This window comes from Tenrec ecaudatus, chromosome 7 (genome assembly GCF_050624435.1).
Source record: "Tenrec ecaudatus isolate mTenEca1 chromosome 7, mTenEca1.hap1, whole genome shotgun sequence".
Taxonomy (NCBI): Eukaryota; Metazoa; Chordata; class Mammalia; order Afrosoricida; family Tenrecidae; genus Tenrec; species Tenrec ecaudatus.
This window is the reverse complement of record NC_134536.1, coordinates 149,296,213-149,320,143: the sequence shown is the minus strand read 5'-3', so window position 1 is coordinate 149,320,143 and position 23,931 is coordinate 149,296,213. Positions and strand designations below refer to the sequence as shown.

General features: G+C 46.6%; 1 protein-coding gene across 5 annotated transcripts in view; it reads left to right on the top strand.

Moving 5' to 3' along the window:
- The first annotated feature begins 10,044 nt into the window (after nucleotides 1–10,044).
- RREB1 (ras responsive element binding protein 1) overlaps nucleotides 10,045–23,931 on the top strand; it is a 156,958-nt gene continuing 143,071 nt past the window's right edge. For 2 of the 5 annotated variants that reach the window (XM_075555246.1, XM_075555241.1), the window contains exon 1: nucleotides 10,228–10,491. The gene's annotated coding sequence lies outside the window, so the exon portion shown is untranslated. Of the gene's footprint in view, nucleotides 10,194–10,227; nucleotides 10,492–11,204; nucleotides 11,343–11,726; nucleotides 11,797–23,931 lie in introns of those variants that run through there. The other 3 variants (XM_075555244.1, XM_075555245.1, XM_075555243.1) reach the window with 3 other exon arrangements.

Sequence of the window (23,931 nt, the reverse complement as noted above, 5' to 3'; positions counted from 1 at the left end):
ATGTGATAAAGCGCCAGAAATCCCTAACTCCACTGCCTTGGGAGTCAGGCCAGTGAGTCCCAGTCACCTCTGTGTGCTTTATTTCTTGCTGAGATAGAATTTTCTGTCTAGGAAGTTAATACGCATGGTCATTTTCAGTGTTCAGTAATCTGTGTTCCCCGGCTAACTGCTCCTGTGACCTACAGCAATTTCTTCAGCACTATTTGGAGTCAAAACCCTACTCTGGTCCCTTGGCCTGGTGGCCATGCGTGGGCGGCTGATGGTTCAGCCAGGTAGGGGCGCCACTGGCAGATCTGAGAACACTGGTACTGTTAGTGGGCCTCATAGACATGAGAACCGTTGGGCGTCCAGCTGACCAAAGTCACAGACATTTAACTAAGAGTGTGTGCATTTCTCAAGCGAGCTCAAAAGGCACACGTGATACTAACTCACCACATGTAATGCTAACTCAAGAAGTATTCCTTTTAATTATGTGTGCCCTGGTTCCTTTAGAAAGAGCCTCATCCTACAAAGAAACAAATATTGAATTGTAAGGACAAGTCTTATTGTGCCGGGGAAAAAAATAAAGCACGTTCAGAACTGTGATCTTTTTCCTAGTTTCTATAGAAGGAGGATTGCAGGGCCTTTGGATGTCTCCTAAAGTTCTACAAGCTTGTCATGGAAAGAGTAGAGACAGAATGGCTGGACTTAGAAGCGAGGCTGGTGAAGCCTGTTCTCACTCACATGTCATTAAAAGAGAGAAGGATTTCGAGTTTGGTAAAGTAGGAGGGCAACCAAAAGGAGGAAGGTCCTTGAGGAGCTGAACTGATACCGTGACTGCAAAAATGGGCTCAAACATAACATTTGTGCGATGATGCATTTGGTTGCAGGGAGCGTCGCTGTGGCATCCAGCAGCAAGTGTCACACAGTTTTAACATGCTAGGAGACAACAAACGTGTGTGACAGAGGGGAAACTCTCTTGCGTGGAAACGTTAAACCCTCCCCTAGTAGTCTGAATATATCTATTCTGAAACGCCTTTTATAGTTTCCAAGCCTTGGAACAAACCAGCAATCAAAAATCCAGCTGAGACTCAGGAAATAAGCCAAAGAAGCTTTCGGGGCAGCAGGAGAGGATGCTGACCCTCATGCTTCTTTTAGCCACACTTCTAACCACACTTTCCTAACCACGGGACTGCAAACTGCAAGGTTAGCGGTTCAAACCTACCAGCCATTCGGAGGAAGAAAGATGAGGCTGTCTGCTCCCATAAAGATTTACAGTCTTGGAAACCCAAACGGGGCAATTCTACTCTGTCTTCTGGGGTCACTTTGAGTCAGAACCAACTCAATGACAATGGGTTTTTTGGGTTATGAGTCAGCTAGAAACAATCAACTAGAAAAGTAAGGAGAGGCTGCTATTGACAGGCATACTGATTTAAAAAGAAGTGACATGAGACACCCAGACCATGAGGAAGGAGAAAGGACCAAAAACAGAGACAAAAATACAAATTAAAAATTATTGGAGAGCCAATTGCAAATAACTATCACATACCTCAAACATAAGTTTACTGAAGATGTGATCATGTGATAGCCCAGTCTAAATATCATATCGTACATCAGAGTTGCCATTGTATGTGACATGCTCCAGGAAGCTTATGATAATGTCATTGTTCTTAACTTTCTGATTTTTAGAAAAGGGGGAGGCGGTGCAGACTACATCTTAGAAACACTGTTTATCCAAAATGGTGAACAATTTACAGGGGGGAAAGCCCTCAGCCCCGGGAAATAATGCAGCCCTCAATTTATCAGGATAACAGAGGTGGTTTTAACGTAGTCTAGGCAGCCCGTCTCTCTAGGTTTGTCCTTCTTGTGTGGGAAAAGGGATGGTTTAATTAGCTGCATTACCAAAAGGATTTTGAAATTTCGAATGACATGTGACAACAGGCCGGCCAGCTTCTGCTATACTTGTCGCCTCTAGGCAAACCCCTTCCTCCAGCTACTTCCTCGATGTCCCAAACCTTCCAGTTCCCTCCTGCCCCTCCTCCCTACCTTTCCACTCAGACACACTTCAAAACAGCGTTATTAGGAACCCACTGTCTGCCAGCCCCTGTCTAGTGCTGGCACACAGAAATCGGTAGCCAAGGCATAGCCATACCTCAGGAGAGCTCCCATCTAGTCATCCTCTTGCCTTGAGGCTGGGGCCCATTGCTCTACCCATCCAGTTTGGCAGCACTGCCTTGCTTTTGAATCGTTCCTAAAACACCATTTGTTCTCAGCGAGTACTTCCTGCAAAAGCTTTTGCAAAGGGGGCTGTGAGCATACCGCTTTGTGAGTCTGAGAGTCATATTCTCCCCGTGGTCCTCTATTTACGCCTGGTCTTTACAAAGGCCTGAGCAATAGCGACACATTTCTCTCCCAGCCTGGTCCATTCCTTGTTTTCCATGCCCAGGACCTTGTGTCCTGCCCTCGTGTCACTAATTTTTCCATTTCCCCAGCCCACAGTTAAGGATTTCTTCTCCATCTCCCAAGAGTCATTGGTTCTCTTTCTCCTGGGAGGCCTGTATGCCTGTACTTCCCTCCCTTGGCCCCTCCATCTCTCCTTCCCACCTTGCCTCACCCACCCAGCAGTGTACCTGCTTTATGTCTTCAGACCCTTTGACTCCGCCCAGCCCTCAGTTGCAGTCCCCTTGCTCCCTCTTTGGTCCTGATCAATTATTTTGGCCCTAAACTCAAATGAAACTCAATGCTGACGCATAGTGACCCTCTGTGGGTTTCTGAGACTGTAACTGCTTCGGGGGAGTAGAAAGCCCGGCCTGCTGGTGGTTTCGAACTGCCGATCATGTGGATTGAAGCCCAACTCATACCCACTACAACACCAGGGCTCCTTTCTATTATGTTCCTACCACTTCTCAGTGAGGTCTCAAGCTGGACCCTACTACTTCTCGGTCTGCCTTGCCCCTCTACGTTTCCAACTGTCAGCAATGTTTTCCTTCCTCTGGGACTCCGTGGCTTTGGGGAAGGAAGGGAAAATGGAACTGAATTTCTCTTGCCACTAATTTCCAATGTCTTCCCTCTCCGAAGGAGTCTTCACCTCCTTCCTGCCTGCCCTCCCTTGTCCAAGGTCATCAGGTATCTACTCTCACAGGACTTGCCTTTGCCCCACTAATGCTGTCCTACCTGTTTCTGCTAGTCTTACCCTCTTCCTCCCATCTCAGAATATGATTTCTCCCTCCTTGTGTTTCCCAAGGCTGATCTCTCTGCCTCTCTCACACACACACCTTTCTTCAAAACATATCTTCTTCATGTATCCTTGTCTGGACTTTTATTCCGTTCCGATTGACCCATATGTCTGGTCCCTTATCCATTCTAAAGCCCTTCTTCCCTGGATTCTGATAGTCCAGGAGGTAATTCTCTAGGCACTGCCGGGTAGAGTTCCTCAACCTTGGCATTGTTGGCTCTTGGTATTGGATATCCCTGTGCCGCACGAGCTGTGCAGACTTGCGCATGCAAGATGTCAGTAGTACGCCCCTCCCCAAGGTGTGACAACCAGAAAGCAAACAACCACACCTACAGCCATTCAGTTGATTCAGACTTATGCAGGCCCCAGTGGGCAGAGGAGAATTGCCCCATGGAATTTCTGAGGCTGTAAATCTTAGCAGGAGCAGACAACCTCATCTTTCCCCTGTGGAGCAGCTGGTAGGCTTGAACTGCGGACCATGGGTTGAACAGCCCGACTTAAAGCAGCACCTGGCACGTTGTGTCTACAGATTTTGCCAGATGTCTGGGTGAGAACCCACCCAGTTGAGAGGTTAAGGGTGTGTGTGGGCTGTATACATCAGTAATGGTCTCTGCATTAGGTATGTTGGAATCTGTAAAATATTCAGCCACAGTTTCAGAATTTGGAATGAACACCCAGAAAGCAATACTTAGGGACCAGGAAGCGGTTTGTGACTCCTCTTTGTGTGACAAATCATCAGTACTTTAAAATGTGTGCCCACTTACCTTTGCAATTAACTCCTTGTTGAACAAAGGCAGGGACCATAGTGGTCCTTGTGCAGAATTCCACTTAAAAGAGCGTTTTATTGAGATTAGTGAAGACAATTAAATGGGCTTTAAAAAATTAGTACCTGATGTTAATTCTCAATTGGCTAATAACAAAGATGGTGATGACATGGTAAGACTCTGGCCTCTGGGGTAAGGCCACCTGGTTTGAATCTCAGCCCCATCACTTATGAGCTGTGTGTTTTCCCTCAGAAACTTCACCTTCCGTGGCTGTTTTACTCCTTTAAAGAAGAGGAGTGTCGGTTACTTTCTTCACCCACCTCATTCCAGGCATTTCCCTGGGCTCAACCTTCCGTCTTTGACAGTTCAGACGCGCTTTTCCTAAGACCTTGTTCTTGAATCCAACCTTCTCTCAACTCCTGTATGCCCCTCCACTCCCTGGACTCAATACCACCAGTGAATAGTGAACAGGCCTCTCGCCCATCTACGCACCCATTCTCATTTCCTAGGCCTGCCACAGTACAGTAGCACACACTGGTAGTTTATAAGAACAGACATTTATTATCTCAATTCTTGAAGGCAGTAGTCTGAAACCAGGGTGGAAACCATGTGAGTGGCATCTATTCTACACCTTCTAGCCTCTGGTGACAGCTGGTGATCTCTGCCTTCACTGGCTGTCTGCTTTCAGTATCTGTGGCAGCTCCTCCTCCTCCTCCTCTTCTTTATAAGGAAACTGCTCAGATGGGATCAGGACCCACCCTACGCTCCTATGACCTCATGTTAATTTAGCTGATAACATCTTCAGAAACACTATTTACAAAGTAGGTCACCTTCACAGGTCACCTTAGAACTTCAATGGACTTTTTGACGGGCACAATTCAACCCATAACACCTTCCAAGCCCCAAAACTGGGAATTAGCCCTCTTTAACTCCCCCTTGTTCTCGTCCCCCTCCCTCTTCCTCACCCCCAACTAGCTGGATCACGTCCATTTCTTACATCTGGTCCTTCTCGTCTAGTCTATTGCTTTTTCTTTAATTCTCACAAGGTGCCCAGTCACTGTTCCACTGTCACGGTGATGTCCCTTCTTGCTGTTTCCCATCCCTTACTTAGTCCTTCAGTGGGACTTTTCCCTTCTTCCATTCTCAGTTGCTCATGTTCTATGGATCTGCCCAGGTCAATCCGGTCCTCTCCACTCCATTACGACCCCTGTCAGTCCTTGTTTCTTAGATGAGCCTCAAGCCTTGTCATCTTTCAGTCCATCCTCCACAGTACCACAAAGGAGTCTGTTCTCTTCCTTAGGTCCCTCTCGCACTGCACCTCTTGGATGAAGCCCAAGCCAGCTGAGAGGTGCACAGTGCTCTCTGCAGTCTAGTTTACTGGCTGGCTCTCCTATCCCATCTCCTCCTGTCTCCCCACCTCCCTCAGCTCCAGCCACAGACCGAGGTAGTTGCAGTCCAGGAGGCTGTCCTTGTGGTTTTATGCCTCTATACCCTTGTGTCCAGTGCTCTCTCCATTTGGAATGCCATGTCCCCTCCTATCTGCCTGGGGAATACCTACACATCTTGTGAGATTCAGTGAATTGTGTGTGCTACCTCATCCAAGCCACCCTCTTCAGTAGCCACATCCTTTTTCTTTGTGATGGTCCTCAATGGCACAGCTCTGTTCTTCATTTATTTCTCCCTCAAGTTCAATATCACCTGTTTTATCACCTTCTACTCAAATGCTCCTACTTCTGGCGTTCTGAGCTTTGTAATGCATCCTCGCAGTCTCGATAACACACGAACATCATCTTGGCCCCTGAGTCTTCCTCTCTAGATTCTCCACCCCAGCAGTGGCTTGTCCTTCCTCTGAAGTGATCCTGACCTTTGTCATTCTCATTGCCTCCATCCAAGGTCAGGCTCTCAGGACTTGACACATTTTCCTATGACGGCTATTCACAATTCCTTTTGGCACAGCCTCAGCTCTCCTCCCACACTCATTTATCCCAATATGTGTTATAATACAACCATACTAGAGCCCTCAGTGGTCACTAAACAGGCACCACGATCTGCTAGAGTGGCGCCTTTGTACCTGCATTTTTCTCTCACGCTCTATCTTTAGGCATTCTTTATAGCTCAGCTTCAGTGTTTGCTCCAAGACGTGTTCCCTGATTAGTCTTTATTAGAAGTGATTCCTCATCTCTAAGCACTGGGATTTTGTATCTAGTTTATGGTTCTTGTTATAGGCTGCTTTGCATGCTTACTTCTAGATCCAGAGATTAGATAGCAACATTTTACAAAGTCTGGATTATAAATTATCCATTTTGCACCTTCTCGATTTTAGAACCTAGGATGTTTCCAGATATGGATGCGTAATTTCGCTTTGTTGAGATAGGAAGGGGTCTTCCAAAAGTTTGTCGGAAAATGGAATTAAAAGATGATGGTGGCATTTTTCCACAAACTTTTAAAAGTCCCCTTGGGTAATCCACATACCATATAATTCACCCATTAATAGTGATTAAATCTTTAATATGTTTAGGCTGGAGTAACTACCATCACAATCGACTCTAGAACATGAGGGGGCTTCACAAAGTTCATAAAAACTAGAATGAAAAGATAATGAACTTAAAAAGAGGACCTGATGCAAAGGGCTTACGTGGAGAGCAAATGCTTTGAAAATGATTAGGGCAAAGAATGTACAGTTGTGCTTTATACAATTGATGTATGTATATGTATGGACTGTGATAAGAGTTGTATGAGCCCCTAATAAATTGTTTTAAAAAAAAGATAATGAACTTTTCTACTTTGAAGCCTCCTTGTGTTTCCCCCCAAAGAACCCATAACACCAGCAGTCCATCCAATCCCTCTTTCCCTCCGTGCTCTCAGCCTTAGGCAACCGCACATCTATTTTCTGGTTTTGTTCTCTCTGCCTATCCTGGACATTTCATACAAATGGAATCATACAATAGGTAGTTTTTTGTTACTGGCTTGGTGTAGTGACTGCGATCCGCACGCGGTGGACAGTTTGAAACCACCAGAACCTCTAACCAAGACAGACTGGACTTTCTACTCCCCTAAACAGTTAGAGCCTTGTACACCCACAAGGGGTCCCTATGAGTCAGCATGGACTCAATGGCAGTGAGTTTGGTTTGGGGTTTGGCAGCATAAAGGTTTCAAGGTTCATCCACGTGGTACTTCATTCCTTTGTAATAGACAAGTAACATCTCATTGTATGGATCTACCACATTTTTCATCTAATTACTAGTTGATAGGCATTTAGGTTGTTTGCATTTTGGGTTATAAGGAATAATGCAGTTATGAACATTCATGTTGTTGAGGTTTTAGTTGGGCATATTTTTACAGGGAATTGCTGGGCCATAAGGTAACTTTTTTCTAACATTGTGAGCCAGATCAATTCATTTTCGAATGCAACTGCACCATTTACATTCTCATAGCAAATAGGGCTTCACTTTCTTCACAGCCTTGCCAATATTTATTATTATCAACCTTTTTTATTATAGGCATTCTAGTGGATATGAAGTATATGTTCTTAGTTGTGTTTTAATTATGGTAAAATATATGTCACAAAATATTTGCTACTTTAACCATTTTCATGTGTTAACATATGTTCACCATGTTGTGTAACAATCACAACTGTTTCCCAATTTCACCATCACTCTTAACCAAACTTCATTGTGGTTTTGATAGTACAATTCTTTTACACCTAGTGGATGATCAATACATGTTTTCTGAATGAGTTATATGAAATATAAACAGTAATTTGAATGGGCAGTTGATATCAGAGTGTATCATGTTAGAAATGAGGAAGACTTATTCTAGTATCATTAGAACCCAATATTTAAAAATCGTTTTTCCCCAAGTTTGTCAGCAGACAAATATTTTTTATATAAATTCATTTTATTGGGGGCTCTTACAGCTCTTATCACAATCTATATATCCAATCAATTTTGTCACCAAGCACATTTGTACATATATTGCTATCATCATTTTCAAAACATTTTCTACCCTAATAAAACAATTAAAAAAATTTTAAAAAACCATTCTCTATTTGAGTCCTTGGTATCAGCTCATTTCCCCACTCCTCATGAATGCTTGATAATTTATAATTTTTTTCCATGTCTTACACTGACCATTGTCTCCCTTCACCCTCTTTTCTGTTGTCCGTGCCCCTGGGAGGGGGTTATCTGTAGATAAAAAAATATCTTAAAAGTATATTTTGTTTTTAGTTGACGTTATTATCTAGGTGGCATTATAAAGGTGATTTGTCATGAAAATTCATGTAGCTTTGCATTTTTAAACACCTCACACTATAGTCTAAATTACAAGCATATTGCCACTGTGATGCTATTCCTACTTAAGATCCAAGGGAGCATTCGAGTAATTAATTCAGGCCTAACACTGAAAAAGGTAAAGTCAATAAACAGCCCTAAAGTGGGTGCACAAGTTCTCTAGTGACTCCACATGAGAGCTCCCCATTTCCTCCATGACAAGCCTGCCTTCAAAAACTATTTGGTAACACACTTGAGGGACGCAGGGAGGCTTAGAAAAATGTGAGTGCGAATGTTTCCCTGGGTAGAGTTTTCCTCAGTAAACAGTAGACCCTGGGAATCATAGCAGGTTCTGAAAACTTAATTTTGATGACTCTGGAAGGCAGGGAGCCAGCCAGCTGAATCAGTTCCCTTTGGGGCGGTGGCTTCGCCTACTTATCTCAAGTCAGAGGTTATGGTCCAATTGTCTTTGATTGGTTCTAAAGACTTCTGTTTTAGCCAAGAGTCATACATTTGGTCCATCCCTAGCCAGACACTGATATCTGCAGCTGGAGGTCAATCCCAGGCCCCAAGTTAACGTCCCACGATTGGTCGATAACTTTGTATGGTGTACACATCTCCAGGAGAGGAGCTGGCAGGGTGAAACCCCATCCAAGGTCATGGTCAAAGATCAAGATGGAGCGTACCCTACGGGTCTGTGTGTAGTAATAACATCATCTTGTCTGACTAGTCTTCGCAGTGGAGCCCCGGGAACTGGCACTGGTTTGGCTTGGGGGTTTGTTTCCTGCAGTTACTTAAGAGGTACCTTCTTCTTTAGAACTGAAGTGGGGGAGGGGGGGACAAAGTGATACTTATTTTCAACCACCACAACCATCCTTCTCTTAAGATGGTTCCAAAGGCCCCAGAACAAGCCCCTTTCAAAACCTCAGTGCACAAGCAGTTAATAATTGGAATAACATGTAAGGGGCACGGGAAACCGAGACCTGATTTTACTGAGCTAACTTGGGTTGTGCAGCTGGGGGGGAATCTTGAGGATGGAGAGCTGCTCCCAGGGCCCTTGCTTTTCAGAGTAGAAACTAGAGCCCTCTGAGAGTAAGAGATATTGCCTGTCGCTTCTGGATGCTTCAGAGGGCAAAGGGGATGATACAGCAGCAGCCATTGCACCACGGGGTGCGGAGCCGAGTGCGGTCGGGCCGCCGGCAGGAACAGAGACCCTGCTCAGCATCATTTGTGGGGTGTGTTTGGGGGGTGGGGGTGGAGGGCGACAGAGAGTCTGGTCGGCGTTGGAGGGCCGAGGGGGAAGTAGCAGCCAGTCGTTGGGGGCGGAGTAATGCCTGTGCTCGGAGCTCCGGCCCATCACCGACTCGCCCCACCTGGATGCGGACCGCGAGGACCGCGTGGAGAGGCACGCAAGGGTGGGGCTGCCCCGGGTGAGGAGCCTCGGGGCCGAGAAGGGGGTGCGGGCCCGCGCACGTCGAGCTCCACGTAGCCCCCCTCGTGCGCCCGGTGGCCTCGCCGCCTCTCCCCGCCCTCCGTCCACATAATGAAACAAACCGGGGCGTGAAGTGATGAAAAGCGGCGGGGGGGGGGAGCCGGCCCCCGGCGCAGGGACACGGGAGCCGGGGGGCGCGGTGGGCGGCGAGCGCCTAGCTGATAGCGAACGCGCTCCGCGGCGGCCGCGACCCTGCCCCTCGGGCCGGCCCGCCCCTGGCCCCGGGGCCTTCCCGGAGGGAGTGGGGGGCCCCCCCGGGGCTCCGGTGGGGGCGGGGGGCGCCACCTCGGTCCGCGGCGGGATGGAAAGGGCGACCCCCGGGCCGGGATCGGGGCGGAGGGGGCGGGCGCCCGGCGGGTACCGCGTGCCCCCCCTCCCGGGCGCCGCGGCCGCGGCTCAGTAACACGTCCCCAGGAGACTCGCAGGAGCAACACGTGATGTGTCGACTTATCAGGGTGAGCGAGGGAGAGCGAGGCGGCGAGCGTGCGGCAGGAGAGGGCCGAGGGCCGGGGGCCGGGCGGGGGGCTGCAGCGCGGCTCGGGGCGCCGGGGGGTCCGCCGGCTGCGCGCCCACCTCCCTTCTGCGGGGAGCAGCGGAGGAGGGGAAGTGACTGCGGAGTTGATGAACTTTGCACATCCAGAAACGCCATTTTGATTCCTTTTCCGGAACAAGTTTGCATCTCTCTCCTGCCTCGCTCGCCAGCCCCCCGGACGCCCCGCCGTCATGCTCCGAAGCGCCGCGCCCCGGTTGGCCGTAAGTTCGCGCTCGGGGTCGGGCTCGCTTTCGTCGGGTCGCCCGGGACACGTCCGGCCGGGGCTGAGCGGGAGCGCCCCGTTCCAGAACTTTTGGGGATGGGCAGCGCGCACTGTGCACAGCCGGCCGCACTCTGGAGACGCCTCGTTCCGCCGGCCGGCGGGGGCCCGGGCGCCCCCTCCGCCGCGGCTGGTGCGCCCCGAAGCTGCTGGGGATGAGCCGGCCGCCTGCGCCCTCGGGCTGCCCGCCGGGCCCCGGGCGCCGCTCCTCCCCCCGCTCCCCTGCCTCCGCTCGTCTCCCTTCAGGAGCTGCTGACTAGACCCGAGAGCGCCCGCCGCGGCCCGCACACCCGCGGTGCATCCCCGCCTCCGGGCGCCCCAGCGCCGGCCTCAGCCGGGCCCCCGCCGCCCCCCGGGGCCCCGCAAAGTTTATTTTTAACCGGTCCCGACCACGGCTCGGATGGTGCGCGGACCGCGAGCCGGGGACATCTTCCCAGCGCCGCGCTCCATCTTCCGCCCTCCTCCCCCCTCACCCCCCGCCCGCCCCCCCCAGTGGGAGGGGAAACTCGGCTCCTGCATACTTCGGGGCACTCCCGGGGCTGCGGGCGCGGGGCGGACGGCACCCTCCCCGAGGGAGCCGCCGCGGGGCGCGGGGCGGCTCGGCCCGGCGGCGCGCCGCTCGCGGGGAGCATCGCCTGCTGCTCCCGGACTTTGGTCCCGGAGCTCGGCCGGGGCTCCCAGCTCGCTGGGGCGGGGATGAGTCTGGCCCCAGCTCCAGGTTGCCGTGGGGAGTGTCTGCCGGAGCCTCGCCGGGACGACGTATTGTTCGCCCGTTCTGCCCGCTGGCGTGGCGTACGTGTCCTGCCCGGAGCCAGGGGATGGGTACAAGGCGGGGTGCCGGGGGTGAGGGGGGGGTATGGCGTGGCTCGCGCCCGCCCCGGCCCCGCCGCGACCGGGAGCATCCGAGCGGCCCCGCGGGCCGCTGCGGGAGCGTATCCGGAACTTTTCCGGCGTCCGCTGGACCAGTTTCCCCGCGACCTCTGGGCTCCGGTCCTCCTCCATCCGCGAGCCGCCGCGCGGGGCGGGGGCGGGCGCGGGCGGCGGGCGGGGCCCCGACCCCCAGCCTCGGGCCGCCCCCAGCCTCCGCCCCGCTCGCCGTCTCTTAGGAAACTGCGACCTTAATGGTTGCTAAGGAGCAGGGGAGGTCCTTGCTCGGGCCGGCCCCCTCCCTGGGCCGCAGCGTTTTCCTGGATGGGGCTGGAGACTTGCGTCGAGGATGTGGTGACTGGGCGCCCGGGCGCGGCGTGTGAGTACCGGGCGCGGGGCCGCGGGCCGGGTCGCGCCGAACCGGGCGACTTTTCCGTTTGAGCGGGGGGTGGGGGGGCGCGCAGGGACCCCGCGCAGGGGACGGGCTGCCAGCTGGTCTCGGCATTAACGGGAGGGCAACTTTGTCGCCGCTCAGAGGGAGGGGGCGGAGGGGGTCCCAGGGACCCCGAAGTTGGCGAGCCCCCGGGTGGTGGGAGAGGGAGGTAGTTGACAGGCAGGCACCTCGGGCACTCCGGTCCAGCGCGGAGACAGACACCTCGCCGGGCATCCGTGATGGGTTCTGAAAGAGGAGGAAAGTGTTTTTCCTTGCTCAGCAGATTTGCCTTGCTAGCTCCTTACTGGTTAGGAGATAGAACGTGAGCCCAGATCCGGACGAGCAGTTCACATTCCATTACGAAATTCTACACGGCTTCAGAGCCAGCCCTGCAAACATTCGGGCACTTGAGAGGGGGTTTGTGTTTGTTTGTTTGTTTTGCTTTTCACCACTTTTTTTTTAAGAGGAGGTGGTGATGGAGAGACGAAAGGGGGAGTTATAAAAATAAGGTCTAGGTGTGCTGGAAAGCCTGTCCGAGGATTTTCTTTAGCAGACAAATGAACCCTCCTTTTGGTTGTATGTAGAATTAAGATTTACATTGAGCTGTTTTCACAAACTAGTGGAAGTAAAGTTCGCCTCTTGGATAGGGATGCTGGAAGTCCCGTGACCTTTTTGTCTAGGAGGAGGAGGCTCGAAATGGTTTCAGCATAGGCTTAGTTGCTCGTGGGCATCATATTTTTTTAGATCTTTTCTCTTGTAGACCCGTAGTGGTCTGTGCGTGTGCAATGTGTCTAATCTGAAACAATTTAAAATACAAGGAAAAGGTGAGGGAAAGGGAGTCTCCCCCCCCCAAAAAAAACCCCAACAAAACCACGCACACATCTGTTAAAAGCATCCTCTAGATTTCATGTATTTTCAAGCACTACGCAGGTAAGGCTTTGAAAAAAAAAATTTGACCCGGAAGTCTTTGAATTAAGAGGCTGAAGCCCTGGCTAACTTTTTTTTAAAAATGCATTTAGTTCTGTGCGTTTCAAAAAACAACTTTTGATGGGGTGGGTTTGACTTTACTGTTCAATTAACACTTGCCAAGGTGGGCCACCAATTGACTGGCCTTTAAAGAAAAAAACCTCTTTAGAGGGAGCCTTCTTGGTATGCTGATGATTCCTACTTTGATGTGTTTTTGAGCTTTGGTTACACCGATGAATTAAACATTTGAATGACTTTAATCAAGTTTTGAATGTGTGAAAAAATACCTCCCCCCTTTTTAACAAAAGAAAGGGAGAGACTTCTTTGATTTAGTTTATTGGCTTAGCTTGTGCTCCATTTCAGGTTGCTAATTGAACGGGTCCTGTCTTATCATTCTAAAACGCTGCTAAACTGGTTGCATTTTAGGATGTTTTACTTTTTGAAAAGAGGATTCGCTGGACATGGGATCCTCTTGGGAAAGGTTGGTAGTGATTGTTGTATGTGGTATAGCATCATTTCCCCAGGTATTTCTCATCAGAAATACAGAGCCGGAGCTCCCTGGCAGACAAGTGTTGGCTATGTGATTGGGAACGAATCTGACTCAGCTGGTCCAGGTGATGCAGTCATTCCTAAGTATTTACATCATCCAGTGTGTGACCCTTTGATTTGAAGCGGTTTTTTTTGTTTTTTTAATGTTAGGGATTTTTTCAGGCTGGCTCCTGAGATTTTGGTTGCATCCAGTTCAGATGTTGAAGAAGGAAACTAAACCGAACTTTCTTCGTGCTGCATTTGCTCAACAGTTGTTTGTTACCTGCTGTACCCAGGCACTAACTAGTGGTCAGTTTACAAGTCTTGCCTGCTGTCAAATGCTCACTTGTTAACATAGCTTATTGCTTTTTTGCTAAGGCAACATTCCAATTACTGAAGTTAATTTTTTAAACCCTCTCCCCCTGGGATTTTGCGTGGCATAATTAATACAGATTTAACTTTTATAAAAATTGGGAAATGCTCAGTTGAACCGGTCTGAAGTGAATCTTTCTCTCTTTTTCTTTTTCTGATGTTTCTATTCATTATCCTTCTGAAAAGTAGGTGGTACTTACAAGATCATAGGATAAGCATCATAGGATATGGGCAGCTAAGGCTGGTAAAAATTAACCAAAGCATATTTTAAAGGGAGTCCTTCTGGGCTTTACATTATTTACTAGTTTTGAGTAATTTCTGAATCCTCTGACTGTGCCCTTTGCCCCAGCAGGTGGGATGTTAAGTTTGTTTTGACCAGCCCTGTCATGTCAATTGGTAGTTCATCTGGGCAGAGATCTTACCGATGTGTTCAGGTTAAACTTTCCCAAGGTTGTGTGTGTATAACGTATTTCATATACTGATAACCTTTTTTGGTCTATTTTGGAAATTATCATCATTAAAGTGATGTCTAGCCTATATTCTGTTCTGAAATAAGAATTACATTCAAAAGGTAGTAATAGAAGGTTTGCAATATAGCATCTCCTGATACGGGGAAAATAGTTTTCTTACCCCTACTGAGTTTATCATTCATTAGACTAAGTCTTGACAAGTCTCCTCAGTTTATTCAGAGTCCTTGGGTTTAGGTTTAGAGTATCTTTGGAAAGACTCAGCACATGTCAGGAAACAAGCAAAACCAGAAGTGTGGTTTATATTATAAATCTGCTTTAGTAGATCTAAAGATCTTAAAGGTTATAAAATGATTGAAATTGGGGTGCAGACAGGTTGGAAGTCATCATGTCTTGATTGAAACACAAGCCTACCATAACGACTCTAAGTCAAATGTTTCCCTGCCTCAAGGTTATTTCTGTGCATCTGACCTACTGAACAGGTAACGTTGAGTAATAGCGTTTACATCCAAATATAATTAAGAAGTTGGATGGTGGTTCTCCCTAGGGAGATTTGAATTTTAGTGAAAATAAAGAGGTCTCCAAAGAGATTTTTTTTCTTTAAGTGGAAAGAGCTATAACTCTTCTAAAAAGCAGAGTCCCGGTCCTAAATCAAAGGTAAAGCATGTGCCATATGCACCTGAAGGAGACGTACAGTGTGCGGGCTGAAACTCATCATTTACTTGTAATTCTCCCCACCTTCATGGAGGGCAGAAAGGAATGGCTGTGGCTGCACATGTTTTCTTTCCTACTGAAGCAGGGGAACTAGGAGAATAGGAAGCGAGGGGGACAGGGTGGTGGTTTTCTTTTTTTTCCCTGTGTTGGAAGTCTTTCATCAACTGGTATTTTCAGTTTCTCATCGCTTTAGGAGAAAGCCTAGAGTCAGTCCTTGGGGTAGTTAATGCCGCCTCTGCAGTGACCCAGTGTAGCTGTCAGTTGCACTGATGTTGGCTGAAGATAGGATAGGGAGGGGAGGGGAGGGGAAGGGGAAGGCATGATGGGGAGAGGATGGGGGAAGGGAGCCGAGAGCAGCAACTGGCCCATCTTGTTTCTAATGGTACTTCATGATACAGGTTAGCCTGTCTGCCCATCAGTGAAGGTGGCTGGCTGAATAGGTGCTTCAGACAAAAGAAGTGGGAGAGGGTGGAGACTGTTTGTTCAGGGTGATTCAAAGGAGTAATGCTAAGAGAATTTGAAAGCCTGTAACGTCCCCAGGCTGGGTACTGAATGCTCTGCTGTGTTCAGGAGGACTTAACCTCTGAGGGTGGGTGGTACTTATGGGGTGGGTAAAGCAGAATGAACCCCCCACTGGCTTTGTCAGACGGGGAGACCAAGGAGAACACATCTCAGTGGGGGTAATGAGATGATAAAGTTCTCAATGGCTCTGTTTGTTTTCCTCCAGCTCCCTTGATATTTCATCAGTTTTGCCCCCCTTTTCAGAGACCCTGGGGAATAGAATTGTTACAAAATAGATGTCTGATACTTGGAGGCTTTAATTACTTGTAAAAAAATTGGGGAAGACCTTTAGCAAAGACTTTTATTTTATCCTTAGAGCAACACTGTGAGGGTTGGGTGAGTCTGTTTAGTCCATTTTACACATATGTGAGATCCATCCACTCTGATTGCTAATCACTTAGGCCAGTGACCCATTATTCCTGATTCCAACCAAGCTCAGTAGACACTTGCTTTATAAAATGTCAATGTGGCCCCAGAAGACTTGGATATTTTATATATATAATGTGTGTGTGTGTGTGTGTGTGTGTTTGAATGAGACCAGCTCCTCTTCCAAACAATTCTGTGGTTGAATCTGTACTTCATCCTACTAGAAAAAGAATTGCTTATGTTTGGCAGCATTTCTATTGAAAAAATGTGATTATACATAACTTTTTGGTAGGTTCTCGAGCTCAGGGCTGTCACAAGCATATGAGAAATGGTCCAGAAAGTAAAAATCTATAAATGGGAGAAAGTGGTATATTTTGAGCTCAGGAAGCTCTGTGGGTATCCACTTTGGATTCCCTTCCCAGCATTTGCACAGCTCCATTACCTTCAGCACAATATGCCTGGGAAGAGTGTGTGTTCACACTGGGGTCATGCAGCACTCTCTCTTTGCCTTGATTACTGGGCAACAACCAGAGCTGGCAAATCATTTTTTAAGAGGTTCACTGAGATCAGTAACTCATGAGAAGGCAGGCCACCAGTCTCCGACTTATCCTTAAAAGCAGTGACTCTCAGCCAGGTGACTTAGTGGCCGTAGGACATTTAGAAGTGCCTGAGGACATGTTTGACTGCCCCACCTGAGGGAGGGGTGCTGCTGGCAGCTGAGGGATGGAGGTCAGGGATGCTCCTAAATATCCTACAGAGCACATCACAGCACCTCTCCCCAACCAAGGATTGCCATGCCCCAAATAATAGTACCGAAGTTGAGAAACTCTGCTTTAAAGGCACAGTAGACATAACTTACGTGGTATGTGCGGGTTGTCCGGGGTGTTCACTGTAGCTCATATGATCTGAAATTTCATAAAGTAAGCTCTTAATACGTGCCTGTGAGGGGCTAAGGCTAGCCAGGTCAGGGCTTCACAGACAAGTTGGGATTGGGAGGGGGGCGGAAATAAGTTGCAGTACATGTGTTTAAGACCCAGCAATAAGTAAGAATTCCAGACCTCTGCATCTTATACCAGCGAGGTTCAGAGGCACTGTGAGGCTTTCCCACCAACTTCTGTGCTTCGGAGATGTGCTATGGTGCTGTTGTCTGCCAACTTACCCTCCTGGTTTAAGTTAGGGATCATTTGCTTTTTTCCTCCCTAAGTGTTAGCACTAGCCCTTACTTGCATGACAGATGATGTTTTAGCACTTGTCTCCATTATTTTGTTTTCTCAAGTTTTTGAGAAGTTGTTACATAACTACCTGCCCCTTTATAAGGCAGTGTTCCTGAGTCCGGTCTTCTGTTCCTGAAGAGGATGGCTGGCTGACAGCTGGGTGGAGCTCTCCACCATAGTTGAAGGTTAAAGGAAGGTGGCTAAGGAATGTTGGGAAGGAAGCAGGATTTGCTATGGTCTTGGGACTCTTGAACTCTAAATACATGGAGAAGTGTTGCTTAAGAAGGAAAAGAGGAATATAAACATACAACCAAGTTTTCCTAGACCAGAGATGTCTCCTATCATAGGGGTGACCTTGACTGAAATCTTTGTGTTGGGTTTCTTGACAAAGGTACATAAACAAACAAACTCACTGCCATCAAGTCACTTCTAACTGATAGTAACCCTGTAGGACAGAGTAGAACTTCCTCTATGGGTTTTCGGGACTGGAACTCTATGGGAGTAGAAAGCTGCCTCCTTCTCCCAAAGAGCAGCTGGTGGATTTGAACTGCCAGCCTCACAGTTGTCAGCCTAACATAACCACTGCACTACTGGGGCTCTTGTGATAAAAAAGTAAGAGGCAGAGTAAGTCATGGAGCAGGAGAGGGAGGCAGGAAGAAGGCTATGGGAACTTAAGAAAAGGGCGGGTGGTGGAGGTGGTATACCCACTCCAGTGAGTCCATTCCAATTTTGAGGTTCCTTCTTGGACAGAGGTGAACTGTTCCCAAAGGTTTCCTAGAGGACATCTTTATCCTGAGGAGAGACCAGTGGGTTGCCTCACAATGGCCCCTTTCTGGAGGAGCTCCAAGGGCTGGGTCCTGCCAGTGAGTGTGGAAACACGTGGCTCTTGCAGGGTACATTTTTATATCTTAATACAGCGGTCAAAATTGAGCTTCCTGCTCAGGTCCACATTGACCTCACCCGGAAGCCATATTTGCAGTCCTGTCCTTGGTCATTCAGAGCCCCAATCCTTCAGCTCTGGAGCCTGCCTTCCGTGACCTGGAAACTCCCAGCTCCCAGTTCGGTCTCTCCATTTACAGATAGTTCCTCCAAAGTTCCAACCTTTTTGCCACCCAGCTCACCATGCAGTTTCCTCAACGTTAACTTGTGAAAATGAAAGTCATTGTGATTCTGAAAGGTGACCTGAAATGCCACCACCCCCCTCTCATTCTTATAGCCAGAAATCTCATGGTTGCCCTTGACTCATGCTTCTCCCTCAGGTCTCACCTTCAGTCCACTACCTAACTCTCCCAGAATCTGTCCCCAGACTGCTTCCAGCATTGAACCTTGTAGCCTCCCTGCCTTGTTGCCCTGCCTCCCTTCAATTAATTCCCTACACTAGTTCATCCTTAGCTTTGCTACCCCTGAATCTGTAGCCGCACCTGATCCTCAGGCTCCCCGTTGTCTAGGGGAGAACGAAGTGCCGTACAAGGACCATCATCCTCTGCCTCCTCCAAACTCTTTGTGGTCCCACTGTGCCACGTTCTCCCTCTACCACTGCCACACTGCAGCATTTCCGACGGAATTGTTTACTTTGTGTCTCCCGTTACCTTTCCCCCAGCAGACAATGATTTGAGGGAGAATTCAGATTAACTCACACCCATTTGAGAGTGCCTGTCTGTTGAAATTTCATCTGTGTGTGTTTTCCCTGCTTCCTGTAGACTAGAGAATCCAGTCCATGTTTTTAACATCTTCCCAGTCTAGCACAACAGTGGCATATGGGGCTGGTGCTCACCCCATACTATGTGTTGGTAGAAACAGTTTTCTTTCTTTCTGTTTTTTTTTGTATTTTTAAATTTACATATATACACACACAGATATACCCTCCCACCAAAAACACCCGGGATTTTGTTTTCAAAGTTATATATTTAAATTTTACAAAACGAAGAAAAAAAAAAAATTTTACAAAACAACTTTACCACCTTCCAAGTACTCTCCATTACACTTAATACATTTTTCAAATCTATGAGTTGTTCAGTGCTCGCCTAGCAGGAAAATTGCAGACTACGAAAGCTCTGCCCAACGGAGCTTTTTTCAGTTTTTTTGGGGGGGGCCTCCCCCCTCATTAGCATTCCATAGTTCATTTATGTCAAGCACAATCGTACAGTTGCCACCACAGTTTCCAAACATTGTTTTTCTACATGGACTCCTTGACATTTTCTCCCCTTCAACCCTTTTCCATCACTGATTTCACCCCCCGCCCCCCCAAGAAAACCCAAACACCATTCTCCTTGGTGTCTGTATTGATTCATCAGTCCTAGGTTTTATATATTGAAAAACAGAAAAACATATAACACAACTTCAAGAGGGTGACCTTCAATGCTGCAACACCTCTGAGAAACAGCCTAATATGAAGAAGCAAACATCAAACAACAATACAAACTGAAGATACAGAGACATTGAAACCAGATCAGGTCCAGCATCCATCGTAGAGGGGGATTTACTGAGATAGTTTTCTAATGGAGGAGTCAGAGGTTTTCCTGGAGATGCAGGTTCTTTTTGGAGAGGAGCCACGTGTAAATTGGAAGGAAGGGCCTAAATGAAAGAGAAATAGGAAAACGATGAGCTAAAGGGAGCACGTAGTTTTAGCACACCCACTTTGCAGAACTGTGGAGGCACGCACCGGTCACCAAAAGGTGTTGAATTACAGACATTTAAAAATGGAAGTGTGCTCAGCTTAATTGATTACTAAAAGAATTACCAAGAAAAGCCCTGTTGATGCCTGGTTTCCCTGAAAGCCATCACACTAGGACCTTTCCTAATTATAACCGCTTTTCTGGGGTCTTTGTTTGAAGTTTACATTAAATAAGAGAGATGGGCACACAGATCAAAGACCAGAGTCATTTCAGAGCTGCAATGTGGGGGCCCATTTTCTCTGCTTAGTTAGATTTGTACTTCGTTCGTGGCATTAGTTAATAGGTGTGTTGGTCTGTGTATAATTTGACTTCTCTTTTTTTCCCTTACCCTTTGGATTAAAAACAAATTCCCAGAAATTTGTGTGTTTATGTATGCTTGCACAATATATGTACTTGATGCAAGTTTATCATAGATAATTTTTTTATTTAAAAATGGTTTTTAGTGTTAAAGGGAAGCTTCCGTTTTGCTAAGACGTTTTTCTGTTAGGAAAGAACTTCTTAAAATCGTTTTTCACTCACTTTTGAAAGAGGGACACGTGTATCCAGAAATAGAAGAGAGGTGCTGGGAGGGATAGCAGGGGCTGAAGGATAGGATGGGAGGTTTCTCACGCAAGCTCTCTGTATACTTTATGTTTTCAACTATGTGAATGTTTCCTTTTCAAATTCATTTCCTTTTGAATTAATAGCAGAATGCACGGTGGAAAGCCTGGCTTCTTTATATAAGGTGCACTGTTAATTGGTTAATCAATACTTGGCTCCCTCGAGTTTTGGCAATATTCTAATTTAGTTTTATTTCTGAGTATCTTCCCCTCAAATGTTAGAAAACCGAGCATTACGAAATCATTTTCTGCTCTAGTATTTTGCCATTGTTACTTGGGGGGATAATTATGTAATACTGTATTGTGAACATCCCAAATAGGTCTTCCAGTCTATATGTATCTCAACTGTCCTACTTCAAATTTTAAACCAGTGGTTCTCAACCTTCCTAAGGTCACAACCCTTTAAGACAGTTCCTCATGTCGTGGTACCCCAGCCATAAAATTGTTTTCGTCGCTACTTCATAACTGTGATTTTGCTACTGTTATGAACCATAATGTAAATATCTGAGGGGCAGGATGTGTTTTCATTGCTAGAAATTGAACATAAAGCATAGTGATGAATCACGAAAACAATATATAATTATAGATGGTGAAATATTTATTTCTAATGACAAATCAATGAAATTTTGCTTAGAAGCATGGTGTAGCATGGGTAACAGTGTTCACGCCTGGTACTCATCTGTGGACATAGCGGACCGGGTAGAGATGCCGTATCTAGGTATCTAGCCATATCTAGGTACGTATCTAGCCGTATCTAGAAAGACCATCGGAAATAAGTGTTTTCCGATGGTCTTAGGTGTCCCCTGTGAAAGAGTCATTTTAGATCAAGTCAAATTTAAAGGAGGCTTAAGTTGTATGTTCTCGGAATTTAATTTGTATTTCAATCATGAAAAATAAGGTTTCTGAGAACGGCTTGTTCTAAGAATTGAGCAAGTTCATAGCCAACCTTTCTTTTTCTAAAAAATTACATCTATTTGATTCTTTATCAGACCCAGTCTCCTCTAGGAAAACAGGCAGTTTTCTACCACTAAAACTGTCCCTCATTGGTGATATTAAAAAAACAACATTTCTAGGTGGAGAGCAAATGTTTTGAGAATGATGAGGGCAATGAATATACAAATGTGCTTTACACAACTGCTGTATGTATGGATTGTGATAAGAGTTGTATGAGCCCCTAATAAAATGATAAAAAAAAGAATCAGCAAAGATCCTATGAGGAAAAAAAAAGATTCTATGAGAACTTTAACATCTATTTCACCCATAATTTAAATATGATCTATTCAATAATATACATAATTTATTAGTACTGCAGCAAATTTATGCATATTTTGAATGAATATATATTATATATTAGCTGGCTAGGCTTTTTTTAATACGCGAAGATGCAGGGCATTAAGTATATTCATGAACTCTGTTAAAAAAACAAGCAGCATTTCTAGGTCTTTATTGATTTCTGTTTATTCTGTAGGCATTTGAGTCTGATGTGAGGGCACTATGATAGATCAGGGCTGATAAGGCCTCGAGAAATGGTTGCTTGCCTCTATAGATGCTGTTTAGCATGCATTGTAAGGAGAAAGACATGATAAACAGCCAGCTAGTTGTGCAGTAACACGCCTGTTTTAAGTATTAAAAGTGAAGTGTGATAAAGAAGTGAGGTTTGGCCTCTGTGTGTGTGAGGGGAGCAGAGCATGCTGGGAGTCAGGTCAAAGAAGGCAACCTGTGGAATTGTTTGTGCTGTTATCTGAGGATGACGAAAGGGAGGACAGAGCACTTCAGGAAACAACATGTTCAATGGTTGTGGGGTTGGAAGCAGCGAATGCGAAGGAAGAAAGAAATGGAACATGTCGATGACATCGATGTGAGCACGGTGTGGACAAGACCACATCTGCTTATAGTTCATAGGTTTTGCAATTTTTTTTCCTAAGAGCTCCGGGAATCTATGAAAGGATTTTAGGCCAACGTGTGACATGATGAGATTTGTATTATTAAAGACTACGCCTCCTAGAGACGAAAATAGACTCGAAGGAGGCGACTATTAGTGCCTTGTGTGTGCAAGAAGTTAAAAAGCTACAGAATTGTTTCAAAAACAGTGGTGGCTTGAAGTATGGTAGACATGGGGACCTGGGCGGATTGACAGAGGTTTGTGAGGAAAGGGAAGGATTTCAGGGAAGAAAGAGAGGGATCATTTCTTCTAGGTCTCTGCCTTTTTAAAGCTACACTGGATTAAACCAGACTTAGAAGCAAGAAGGTATGTTACCCATTAAAAAGTTATATGAATTTTACCTTTTTTAAAACGTGTTTAAAATTTTGGGGGCTTGTATTATGCTTAAGTTACCATATATGCTTGCGTATAAGCCGACCCAAATATCAGCCGAGGCACCTAATTTTAACACAAAAACTGCATTAAAAATGCTGAACCCCCAATGAAAGTATTAAATAAAAAAGAGAAAGCCATCAGCAATTAGCACAAGTCCTATTTTCCACGCTTTAAGTATGAATACTTAAATGTACATTTAAATAAATACTTGAATTTGTTTTAATGTATATGTAAATCTTCTGAATGTCCAAATAATGACCAAAATATTAAAAATAATATTTTTTAATGTGCTGAAAAACTTAGCTTATACATGAGTACACGTGGAAGTTGAAAATTATATAAACTAGTTCAAGAGTGAGAAGCTGAAGATATGTTCTTACCTGTAGAAACAAATGAGTGACTTCCACTTTCTCCAAAGAAACAAAGGTTGCTTGAAGATGGCGCAAACTTTTGAATGATTTTCTGATGTGATGTACAACTAAATAGACTTTTAGGTGTTTATTTGCTTCACTAATGTTCTGTTTGACTTGTGAGTAAAGGTTTAGGGAAGAGACTGGATAAGAACCACACCAGTACTCTTACATCTTAGTTACTCAGGATTATCTGAAATTATCTTATGACCAGATTTTCCAGTTTAATCGGAACCATGTAGAGGCCTCGGCGATCATCTGACCCCCTTAATGTCTTAGTAGAACTACATACAAATTTGCTTGGCCAGTAATCTGTATGAAAACAAAGTTCATTCATTAAGCAGAAAAGTGTGTGATACTGCAAATGATAGAAGACTTCCTCCTAACCCCCCCCCCCCCCCCCCCCCCGCCAGAGTTTGATTGTATTGGCGCCACCCCTCACCCTGTTAGGAACAGCATCTTGGTGGAACAAGATAGGAAGCGGCATGTTTTACTCTGAGTTGACAAAAGCAGGACCCGAGTCACTCAGGCATGCTCCCTGCGTTTTATCCAACTAAGGGAACACATGTTGAAGCTGACCTCGGGGTGGGCCATCACAGGGCTCCTCCAAGTGCCTACCGCTGGTCACTTTTTACCGTATTAGAAATACTGCGTTCTGAACTCGGCTGGCTGCCTCCCTGGCTGCAGTTAATACGGTGTGTGGGAGTTGGGGCACCGTCATGGAAGAGGCCCTCAAAGTAAGTCTTTGCAGAGTGCATGGATTTGGATAATGCTTCTCGCTGAAGTCATTCAGTGACTCATCAAGCCCTCAGGTGAGCTCCAGCATGCCCCAGAGGCTTCTGTGGAATCAATCGTGACTGGTGAAAACGGGGACTTCCCATTGGTCCCCGGG